Raw genomic sequence first — 11,875 nt, forward strand, 5'->3', positions numbered from 1 at the left:
GGGCCTGAAGGACCACCTCCAGGTCCGTCATTATCCCATTTTACAGATGAGGACATCGAGGCCTGCAGGAGTTGTGCTGTTTTCCCAAGGTGCACAGCTGCCAAGGCTGGGGCTAATATTGGAAGTGGCCTCTCCGGCCCCTCTCCAAGGCCTTGGTTGTCACCATCACTATCCGTAGCCTCCCCACAGGTGCCTGGTCTGGGCTGTTCCCTCTGGCCTGACTCCAGGACCTCCTCCTCCAGGAAGCCTGCCTGGGCTGTCTTGGTTGGTTTCCAGAGCGTCTGGGGAAGAGACTGCCAAGCTGGGTGGCTTTGATCCCATGAAGTCATCATCTTAGTCGAGGCACTTTGATGCAGGAGTAGGAAACCCATGGCGGGGGATGCCAGCAGAGGGAATCCCCTATGAGCCCAGCCCTCGGCACAGGATCCAGCCAGCCAGGCCCAAGGGCCAAGCCACATACCCTTTCACTGAGGGCTGGGTTGGTGTCACCACTCCTAGGTCTCCTTCTTGTCACACCGGTGGTGAGGACGCCCATGGCCTCCAGACCAAAGTCTACTAGACCTCCCAGGGCCACCCCCACCCAGCTGCCACGGCCCCACCTCTGAGCACTGACTCCCAGAGGGGAGGGACTGCAGGGAGGACAAGCAGCCTTCTTGCCCTGGGGCTCCCTCTTGTGGTGGGGCCCAGGGAAGGGGCCTCACAGGCCACCGCTCCCAGAGGACAGGGATCAAGCCTGCTCTGCTCATCAGTACCTGGCATGTAGCACACACTCAACAAATATCCAATGAATAGAACGCATGTTACAAAGTGTCCTGATCCCCAAACAGGTTCCATGGCCACAGAGGTCTGGGAACTCCACGCTGAACATGGCAGGTGTCGTTCCTGTGGGGTCCCTCGGAGCCTTCAACGGGCCACTGTGCACTGTGTTCTGAGAAGGGAGTAGCACGCAGCTTCCCCAGGCACGCTTGTGGCGGAAGTGCACGCACACATGTCTAGAGCTGGGGTAGCTCAGAACTCGACTTAGGCGATGCTGTTTCAGGAGCCGAGGCAGTGGCGGCTGACAGCGCGGTCTCTGGAATCAGACAAACCGGCGCCACCGCCTGTTAACTGTGTGACCCTGGGCAAGTCCCTTCACCTCGCAGAGTCTGAGTCACCCCTTACGCTTCCATGGGATCCTCAGGGCCACTCTTGCCTCCATTCAGGTGCCACCATCACCCTCCTGGACCACAGAGCAGTGGCTTCCTCCCGGGCCTCCCTGGCTCCGATCTGTCTCCTGCCCCGGGATAGGAGCTCTGGCTGGGGAGGACTTGAGTCTGACTTGTTCTGCTCTCACCGTATCCCCAGCACCCAGAGCAGGCCTGGTACAAAATTACGTTTGTTGAATGAATGCATGCATGCATGAATGAATAGGTGGGTGGGTGTTCCCGTGGGATACTCTCAGGCCACTTGGCCACCCCCTTGCTATCCCTCTCCCACACCTCAGTCTGGCTTGAACCTGAAGGAGCCCCAAGTCCCACTCAGCAAATTAATTCAATTTGAATAATTACATTGTGGTGGGAGTTGCCAGACCATGAAAGCTGAATGGGAAAACTATTTCTCACACACTCACAGAGAGAAGCTCTGGTTTCCACCTCTAGAATGCTTTCCAGACTCTAAGCCTCAGCCCCCGCGTGCATGGCTCCCGCCCGCACGGCCCGCACCCTGCGCAGGCCTCGAACATGTACCCCATGCACACAGGAGAGCAAGACTCAGGTGCCCAGTGACTCTGCCACGGCATGCAGCTAAGGCACGGGACACCAAGGGCACCATTCTGGAGCTGTACAGGTCGGTGTTGAGCTCCCAGCTCTGCCTCCTCCCCATCTGTGTGACACCAGGCCAGTCACTTCACTCTCTGAGCCTCAGTTTCCTCATCTGTCACACGCGCTAGTAATCCCTCCTCTACAGGGTTGTGAGAAATAGATGAGGTAGTAGATGGGAGGGAGATTTCTGAGGAGAGCCGGTTTGGTGGCTGTGCATGTGCAGAGTGGGACAGGGAAACCTTCCTAGGAAAAAGCCACCTAGAAGACAGCGCCCTCGGCTGAGGATGAGGCACTAGGGCCCAGCACAGTGACCAGCACGTGCAGGTGCTCGGTGAGGTTTTCTCTTTGCTTTCCTTTTTTTTAAAATACAGGATCTCGCTCTGTGACCCAGGCTGGAGTGCAATGGCGTGATCTCGGCTTACTGCAACCTCCACCTCCCAGGTTCAAGCAATTCTTTTGGCTCAGCCTCCTGAGTAGCTGGGATTATAGGCACACGCCACCACACCCAGCCTTAAAAAACATTTGTGGGACAAATGACTGCCTTCTGCTGGTGCAACTGAGCAGCCCAGAATGCAGACAGAGCCACAGAGGACAGGGCTGGGCCAAGCGTGCCCTTGGGCAGACAATAGGAAGGCAAGGGATGCAGCTGGAGCCATGAGCGCGAGGCCAAGCATGGCCTAGACCCATTCTCCAGCTTCAGGAGCTCTGCCTGGGCACATGAGCCTGGGTACATGTCGGCCACCACGAACCCGTCAGTCAAGGTGGCTGCACTTCGGTCAGAATGAGCACCTGGGTACTGTCGGCCACCAGGAACGCCCCTCAGTTAAGGCGGCTGCACTTCGGTCAGAATGAGCACAGCCTCCGCCAAGATGGCTGCCTTGAGTCAAGATGGCTGCCAAGTTGGCCTCATAGAACAGGGCCCACTGGGTAGTGAAAGCCCCACTACCACTGGCTTCAAAACAGAACAAACGAATTGTTAAACGGTGTCAAGACTGCGAATGGGGGGACTCAAAACCCAAGGCAGCCCAAACTCTCCAAAGAATAAGAGAAAACCAGTCAGCCCAGCCCTGTGCCTCTTGAGAATGCTGGGTAATTTCATTTTCCTCTTTGTCTTTTTGTTTTCCTTTAGCAGAACCACCAAGAAGCAGCCACAAAAATCAGTTAAGACTTCCAGAGTGCTTCCTTCTCCAGAAGTCTTTTATAAAAGGTGAAAGATTTACAAGACCTGAAGAGCAAACCAAGCAGGATAATTGTTTTTGGAATGACCCCAATATTTTCACCCCGGCGACCCCGGCTGGGCATCTTGCCCCATATTTATGATTCCTGGTCTGCTGTGCGCCGCTGGGCGACCTTTCTGAGCCCCCTCTGCAAGCCCCCAGTCCCTTATCGGGCCTGTAACTCACCCTGACATTATCTCTCGGGAGGGTTTTATGCACTTTAATTTAACTCCCTCATCATTATTTCCCGGACTTCAAGGTTTTCTCTTTGGAGCTGCCCTTCCTGGGACAAGCATAATCTGTTTGCCATCAAGCCCAATAAATATGTTTGTGCAGGAGATGGGAACTGTTTGGGGAGAGCAGCTCAGGCCTGGGAAGCAGCCTCAGGCTCTCACCCCCTTCTCGGCTTCCAGGCTGGTCTCTGTCCTTGAACCTCTGTGGAATGGGAGTCGCAGCCTTAGATCTCAGGCCACGTGGCCAGATCTAGCAAATGCAAATCCAGCATGCCCAGTTAAATTTAAATTTCAGATAAACAGTGAATTGTTTTAGTATAATAAGTATGTCCCATGCAGTGTATGCGAAAACAATTATTCATTGTTTATCTGAAATTCAAATTTAATTGGGTGTCTCATATTTTCAGTGGTATCAGCTCCTAGTGGGCTGCTGCACTCACGACTCCAAACGCACGTTCATATATTGTGGGTGTATTTGTTCCCGAGGGCTGCCCTAACAAAGTCCCACAGACGTGGTGGTGGGGGGCGGGTAAACAAAAGAAACTGATGGTCTCACAATTCTGGAGGCTGGAAGTCCGAGGTGGAGGTGCCAGCAGGGGTGGTTTCTCCCGAGGCCTCTCTGCCTGGCATGCGGATGGCCAGCTTCTCCCTGTGTCCTCATGTCTCCCCTCTGGGTATCTGCGTCCTAATTTCTTCCTCTTATAAGGACACCAGTCAGATTGGATTAGCGCCCACCCTAATGCTGTCACTTTCACTTAATTACCTCTTTAAAGGCCTCGTCTTTGCTGGGCATGGCAGCTCACGCCTGTAATACCAGAAATTTGGGAGGCCAAGGTGGGAGGATCGCTTGAGTCCACGAGTTCAAGACCAGCCTGGACAACATAGGGAGACCCCCCCGTCTCTATGAAAAATTAAAAAAAAAAAAATTAGCTGGATGTAATGGCACACATCTGTAGTCCCAGCCACCTGGGAGACTGAGGTGGGAGGATCACCTGAGCCCAGGGAGGCTGAGGCTGCAGTGAGCCGTGATGATGCCACTGCACTCCAGCCCAGGCGACAGAGTGAGATCTTGTCTCAAAAAATATAAATAAATAAATAAATAAAGGCCCTGTCTCTCGTTACAGTCACATGCTAAGGCATTGGGGGTTAGGACTTCAACAGATGAACTTGTGGGGGAGACAGAATCCCACCCATCACAGGGGGTATGTAACCATCGTCCACTAGAAGGGGTCTGGGCAACTTGTGAGGACAAGAGCTTTCTTTGCCTGTCTGGCCACCACTGGGTCCTCAGTGCCAGCCCCAGGGCTTGGCTCAGAGCAGGCCCACGGTGAATCATCCGCAACAGGGCCCCCATCGGATGCCGCCCACGCTATGCCCTGACCTTCCCACTGTGTGTAGCAATCCCGAGGGGGCCCTTGACAACTCTGCAAGGTGCATATGCAGAGGAGGAATGGAGCACAGAGAGGCACAGGAGCAACCCTGGGTCACACAGCAAATCAGAGCCGACCTTTACAAGCAGGTCTCCGAGGCTCCAGAACCAGGACAGATCCCCCTCGGTCCACCCCCGCCAACCACCCCTGTTTGTTCCTTAACTCCCTTAGGGGCCCCGTAAGCCACAATGCAGCATAGCGGGGGCCCAATTGCAAGTCAAGAGGGGACGATTTGGGGTCACATCCTCGGAGAGGCTATGGAAGGAGTCTCCTATGGGAAAGGGCCTGGGTCCACCTCCCCCAACAGGGCCCTGTCACTCGGAGGGTTTTCTGGATGAGGCGGTCACAGTTGAAGACTCCAGAGGGAGACAGGTGTGAACTAAAGTCTCCGCCCAGTGACTTCATGGCTGTGTGATCTCAGCACTTCCCGTGGGCACTCCTGGCCTCAGTTTTCTCTCCTGCAAGGAGCTGAGGTAGGAGGATGAGATTTAATCAAATTAACCACGATGTTTGCCCCTCTGTGTTTCCTAACAAGTCCCAGCCCTGCCTCATGCAGCAGGGAGTTTGCATTTCTCCATCAAGGGTGCTATTGGAATTTGGGATGGGACAGTTCTTCATGTCTGGTGACTCTTCTGTGCCTTGAAAGATGTCTGGCCTTCCTAGCCTGTGCCCGTGGTTATAAAACTGATCTGCTCCCCAACCTGTCAATCTCTCCCCAGGCGACAACCACAAATATCCCCACCCATTACCAAATGACCCTGGTTGAGACCAGCAGCCCCCACTGCTCTGGGGAGAGGATGCCTTAGCAGGAGCTGAGGCAGGTCGTGGAGCACACTCCAGAGACCAAGGGTCATCATCATCGATGATGCTTGGAGCAAGGAGACCCTGTGGGTCTTTAATAAGGGGGCTCTGCCTCTAGACCGGGGCAGGGCGGAGAGGACAACAGCACCCTAGACAGGCTTGGGGGAGCCCCCAGTTGCGTGGCTCACAGGCAGAGGACCTCATGGCTCTCTCTTCTCCGTGCCGTGGTGCCCCTCAGCCTGGTGATTCCCGTGTGCCCAAGAGTGACACTGAAGCCTGAGAGGCTGCCGGGCATGAGAGAGCCTCAGAGTTGGGAGCAAAGGTCGATGGGGCCCCAACCTGAAGACACCCAGACGAGGTGCCCATGGGGCAGCTGTGTCAATCGTGAGTTTTGCTTTCTGTATTTTATGATGCTTTGACATTTTAGAGGCCTTGTTCATCCTGAAGGAACTGCCCTGCCGGGGCTAGCTAATTCCTAGAGATAGCAAAGAGCATGACTTTCACATGAAACCCATCACCACAAAGTCCACATCCCCAGCCTCCTTTACCCAATTCTCATAGCTAAGCCCATAATTCCCCTGGCCAAAGTCACTCCAGGTACTCTCATCTCAGTGCCCAGGTGCCAGGGGCAGGTACCAGACAGCCAGACACCACTTCTACAGCCTGGAGCCCGCCGAATTATTCAAACTAGCCGATCATCCATCCAATCCTGCACGGGCTCGAACTGGTCCACTCTGCCTTATCCATTTTTTCTTCCCTTGGAAACCATGATGAAGGCTCTGGGCCGTGTTCCCTCCAAGCTCCAGCTGCCTCCTCCCTGACCCTGGAGCTTCTCCATGGGACCCTGCAGGGCATGGTGTACCCCCTTCTCCAGGGAACTGTGAGTAGTAAACACTTTTCTTTTTTTATTTTATTTTATTATTATTATTTTAATATAGAAATGGGGGGTCTCTCTATTTTACTCAGGCTGGTCTCGAACTCCTGAGCCCATGTCATCCCCTACCTCAGCCTCCAAAAGTGCTGGGACTACAGGCATGAGCCACCATGCCCAGCCAATAAACACACTTTCAATGGCATTGACTTCTTCATGTCTATCACTTTACCATACCTGATTAAAACACATCCCAGTACATTTTACAACAGCCACCTTCTTCTCCCAGGGTGCACAGGCACCACATTCGCATCTGGGCAAAGGGGCACCAGAAATCGACTGACATCCACCACCACCACCCCCCAGCCGAATGAGCCTGGCAAGAGGCACCACGTTCGATTATCACGTGGAGCAGCAGCCCTGCACACCGGTGAGGAGGGTGATGAGTAGTGCCCTGTGTGAGGCTGGTGACAGAGACGGACAGAGAGCCAGGACCCACAGCCAGGGATCCCTCTCAGCTGCACGGGATGACGTCTGGCCCAGCATGGCCCAGGGTGCCCCTGGCCTCAGCATGGCTTTGCCCCACCTGGGCCAACTGGAGCCCAAGGGCCTGCCAGTGCTGGGGGAACCCTCATCCTCATGTCCTCGCCTCCCTTCCTGAGCCAGTGCAATTGAATCTGGCAGAGGTGGGTGGACATACCCAGATTGCCTGTGGTCTGAGGCCAGCTCTGCCGTTCGTCAGTCCATCAGCCGTGTGCCTGGGGCGGGTCATCCCTTGGGCTTTCTGCTTCCTCCCGTGTAAAATAGGGACAAGTACCTTCTTTCCTGAGGGGAATAATCACATAAATAAGTAATCGATGATGCTTGGATGCCTCAAAACACAATTGCGGCCAAAGAGGAAGAAGCACCCCCACTTCCTACTCATTCTACCACAGAAATGCACAGATTTCAGGCCATCGGGCAGCCACGTTGTGTTTGGGACATTTCTTCTGCAGAATCTCTTGAAATGATCATTATTGGATTTCTAATGCCACATAAAATGTGCCCAGGATGATGTCACCTGCACTAGAAGGACTCTGCATCCTCATTGGCTCCAGGACCAGGGGGTGCAGCCAGTCAGAGCTCATCTTGGCTGAACACAGGGTCATTTATTTCCATGTTTTCTTTCTTTTCAACAACAATTTTAATTGGCAAGTAAACACTGTATATATTGGCCAGGCACGATGGCTCATGCCTGTAATCCCAGCACTTTGGGAAGCCGAAGCAGGTGGATCACCTGAGGCCAAGAGTTCAAGACCAGCCTGACCAATATGGTGAAGTCCCATCTCTACCAGAAATACAAAAATTTGCTGGGCGTGTTGATGCATGCTTGTAATCCCAGCTACTGGGGAGGCTGAGGCAGGAGAATCGCTTGAACCCAGGAGGGGAGGTTGCAGTGAGCCAAGATCACACCACTGCACTCCAGCCTTGGCGACAGAGTGGGACTCCATCTCAAAATAGTAATAATAATAATAAATAATAAATAACAAAATAAAATTGTATATACTTATGGTGTGCAGCGTAATGCTTTGATATATGTGCACATTGAAGAATGGCTAAATTGAGCTATTTAACATGCATTACCTCACATACTTTCCATTTTTTTGTGGTGAGAACATTTAAAATCTACTCTGTTAGCAACTTTCAAGTATACACTCTATTGTTATTAACTGTAACCACCATGTTGTACAAGATATCCATTGAAGTACTCCTCCTGTCTAACTGACATCTCGTATCCTTTGATCAATATCTCCCCAGCCCTGCCACCCCTACGCCCTGCCCCTGGCTACCACCATTCTGCTCTCTGCTTCCGTGAGTTCATCTTGTTTACACTCCATGTGTAAATGAGATCATGCATTATTTGTCTTTCTGTGCCTGGTTTATTTCACTTAATGTCCTCCAGGTTAATCCAAGTTGTTGCAAATGACAGACTTGCCTGCTTTGTTGAGGCTGAATAGTATTCCACGGTGTCTATACACCACATTGTCTTCATTCATTCGTCTGTCGATGGACAGTTAGGTTGATTCCATATCTCGGCTATTGTGGAAAGTGCTGCAATGGACATGGCAGTGCAGACATCTCTTTGATGCTCCCGCCTCAGCCTCCCAAGTAGCTGGGACCACAGGTGTGCACCACCATGTCAGGCTAATTTTTGTATTTTTTTAATTTTTCTTAGAGATGAGACCTTGCTATGTTGCCCAGGCTGGTCTTGAACTCCTGGGCTCAAGTGATCCTCCTGCCTCGGCCTCCCAAAGTGCTGGGATTATAGGTGTGAGCCCCCACTCCTGGCCTCTTCACTCCATTGCTGGTTTCCTTTGCTGGGCGGAAGCTCGTTAGTTTGATGTAGTGCCATTTGTCTATTTTTCGCTTCTGTTGCCTGTGCTTTTGGGGTCATTTCTTTTTTTTTTTTTTTTTTTGAGACGGAGTCTCGCTCTGTCGTCTGGGCTGGAGTGCAGTGGCCAGATCTCAGCTCACTGCAAGCTCCGCCTCCTGGGTTTACGCCATTCTCCTGCCTCAGCCTCCCGAGTAGCTGGGACTACAGGTGCCCGCCACCTCGCCCGGCTATTTTTTTGTATTTTTTAGTAGAGACGGGGTTTCACCATGTTAGCCAGGATGGTCTCGATCTCCTGACCTCGTGATCCGCCCGTCTCGGCCTCCCAAAGTGCTGGGATTACAGGCTTGAGCCACCGAACCCGGCGGATTATATGTTTTCTAAGAGCATTGCTCTCACCTGCTCAAAGCCTTTTCCTGACTACCCCGCCCTCTCCTGGTAAAGCCCCACCTCCTCAAAGCAGCCCACAGCCCTTGCAGGTTCTGCCCTGCCACCCTATCCAACCTGTCTCACCCACTGAACCATTCCTGTTCCTTACACACCCTACCCCGACCGTCTCACCTCTGAGCCTTTGCCTGGTCATGCTCTCAGCTCTGACCTTTTCTGCTCTTCTCTTTCTCTGGGACTGACCCTCCTTGCCACACTCAGCAGCCCCATCAAAGCCCAGCACCTTCCTGCCCTGCTGTTCCCCGCCGGGCTCTGAGCTCAGTTAGGGAGGGGACTGGGTCTGTCCAGTTCAGCCCCTTGCCCAATGCTTGAAATACTGCCCCAAACAGGAAACTTTTTTTTTTTTTTTTTAAGAGAAGGAGTCTTGCTCTATTGCTGAGGCTGGAGTGCAGTGGTGCAATCTCAGCTCACTGCAGTCTCCGCCTCCTGGGTTCCAGCGATTCTCCTGCCTCAGCCTCTAGGGTAGCTGGGATTACCGGCACGCGCCACCACGTCCAGCTAATTTTTGTATTTTCAGTAGAAACGGGGTTTCATCATGTTGGCCAGTCTGGTCTCAAGCTCCTGACCTCAGGTGATCCACCCGCCTCGGCCTCCCAAAGTGCTGGGATTACAGGCCTGAGCCACTGCGTGCCGGCCAAGAGGGCCCATTTTTTAAAATGTGTAGCATTTGTCGAATCAGAGTGATAAACACTCACCCTGATGAGTGCCAGCGATAAAATAAGCAGATTGCATGTTGATGCGTATGACAAAAGGCTCCAGGGGGACCTCCCTGACTTCATGCTCCAAAAGAAGTCAGACTCAGGGGAGCACAAACTGTTCCACCAGGTGCAAGAACAGCCAGCGCTGCTCCACGCCTCAGAGTGGCCGGCCCATCTGGGGAGTGGCCACTCATGTAAAAACACACTGAGCTGTTCACTCGGGATCTGCGCAGCTCACACGAGGAAAGTTACATCTCAAAAAGTCCAGAATGGCTGGGCGCGGTGGCTCAAGCCTGTAATCCCAGCACTTTGGGAGGCCGAGACGGGCGGATCACGAGGTCGGAGATCGAGACCATCCTGGCTAACATGGTGAAACCCCGTCTCCACTGAAAAAAAAAAAATACAAAAAACTAGCCGGACGAGGTGGTGGACGCCTGTAGTCCCAGCTACTCGGGAGGCTGAGGCAGGAGAACGGCCTAAACCCGGGAGGCGGAGCTTGCAGTGAGCTGAGATCCGGCCACTGCACTCCAGCCTGGGCGACAGAGCCAGACTCCGTCTCAAAAATAAAAAAAAAGTCAAAACTTAGGAGAAATAAAGTAATTATTAAATATGTCTCAGTGACTGGGTGTGGTGGCTCATACCTGTAATCCCAGCACTTTGGGAGGCTGAGGTGGGAGGATCCCTTGAGCCCAGGAGTTCAAGTCCAACCTGAGCAACATAGTAAGACCCCATCTCTACAAAAAAAAATTTTTTTTTAATTAGCCAGGCATGATGGTGCACGCCTCCCAGCTACTTAAGAGGCTGAGGTGGGAGGATTGCTTGAGCCTGGGAGGTTGAGGCAGCAGTGAGCCGAGATCACACCACTGCACTCCAGCCTGGGCAACAGAGGGAGACCCTGTCTCAGATTAATTTAATTAATTTAATTTAATTTAACAAACTTTTTCTAAAGAAATATGTCTGAGTCACACAAACCCATACATGGTATATTAAATTGCATAAACAGACTCACACAGAAATGAAAGTGTATAAAACCTAGTGAAATCAGAATTAGTCTGTGTCTACTTAACAATATTGTACTAATGCCGATTTCCTGGTTTTCATATTGTATTATAGTCACACAAGATACTGCATGAAGCTGGGTATAGGGTATCCAGGAATCTCCAAACTATCTTTGCAAATTCTTGTAAGTCTATAATTACTTTAAAATAAAAGGGTTTTTGAGAGTTAAAAACTAGAAATGTGTTGAAGGAATCAGAACAAAATCTCTATTCACGCAGCATTTATTAAACCCCAGTAAGACTACAAAACACTCTACTGGCCCAGATTGAACTAGGAAAGTTACATAAATACGATTTGTAAACTCAAGACATTCTGTGTGGGAAAGTCATTAATACCTAACAAACTGAACTAACACTAGTGTAAAGGGATAAACTGAAAATAGGATAAAAACTCATAAACATTGAGTCACGGCAAGATGGCCGAATAGGAACAGCTCCAGTCTCCAACTCCCAGTGCGAGCGACACAGAACACTGGTGATTTCTGCATTTTCAACTGAGGTACTGGAGTCATCTCACTAGGGAGTGCCGGACAATCGGTGCTGGTCAGCTGCTGCAGCCCGACCAACGAGAGCTGAAGCAATGCCTCGCCTGGGAAGCGCAAGGGGGAAGGGAGTCCCTTTTCCTAGCCAGGGGAACTGAGACACACAACACCTGGAAAATCGGGTGACTCCCACCCCAATACTGCGCTTTAAGCAAACGGACACACCAGGAGATTATATCCCACACCTGGCCGGGAAGGTCCCACAGCCACGGAGCCTCCCTCATTGCTAGCATAGCAGTCTGCGATCTAACCACAAGGCAGCAGCGAGGCGGGGGGAGGGGCGCCCGCCATTGCTGAGGCTTAAGTAGGTAAACAAAGCCGCTGGGAAGCTCGAACTGGGTGGAGCTCACAGCAGCTCAAGGAAACCTGCCTGTCTCTGTAGACTCCACCTCTGGGGACAGGGCACAG

The sequence above is a fragment of the Rhinopithecus bieti genome, unplaced genomic scaffold, assembly GCF_001698545.2.
Source record: "Rhinopithecus bieti isolate Rb0 unplaced genomic scaffold, ASM169854v2 scaffold_7967, whole genome shotgun sequence".
NCBI classification, from domain to species: domain Eukaryota; kingdom Metazoa; phylum Chordata; class Mammalia; order Primates; family Cercopithecidae; genus Rhinopithecus; species Rhinopithecus bieti.